Genomic DNA, 222 nt, shown 5'->3' on the forward strand with positions numbered 1-222 from the left:
TGCGGGTTTGATCCCTGGGTTGGGAAGATCCCCTAGAGAAGGAAATGGTAACCCACTCCAGTATTCTTGCCTGGAGAATTCTATGTGCAGAGGAGCCTAGGTGGCTACAATCCATGGGGTCGCAAAGAGTCAGACATGACTGAGGGAGTGACACTTTCAAGTCCTAAGCAGATAATGAAGGACAGGGAACCCTGGCATACTGCAGTCCATGGGGTCACAGAG

Source organism: Bison bison, unplaced genomic scaffold (assembly GCF_000754665.1).
Source record: "Bison bison bison isolate TAMUID 2011002044 unplaced genomic scaffold, Bison_UMD1.0 scf7180017861482, whole genome shotgun sequence".
Taxonomy (NCBI): domain Eukaryota; kingdom Metazoa; phylum Chordata; class Mammalia; order Artiodactyla; family Bovidae; genus Bison; species Bison bison.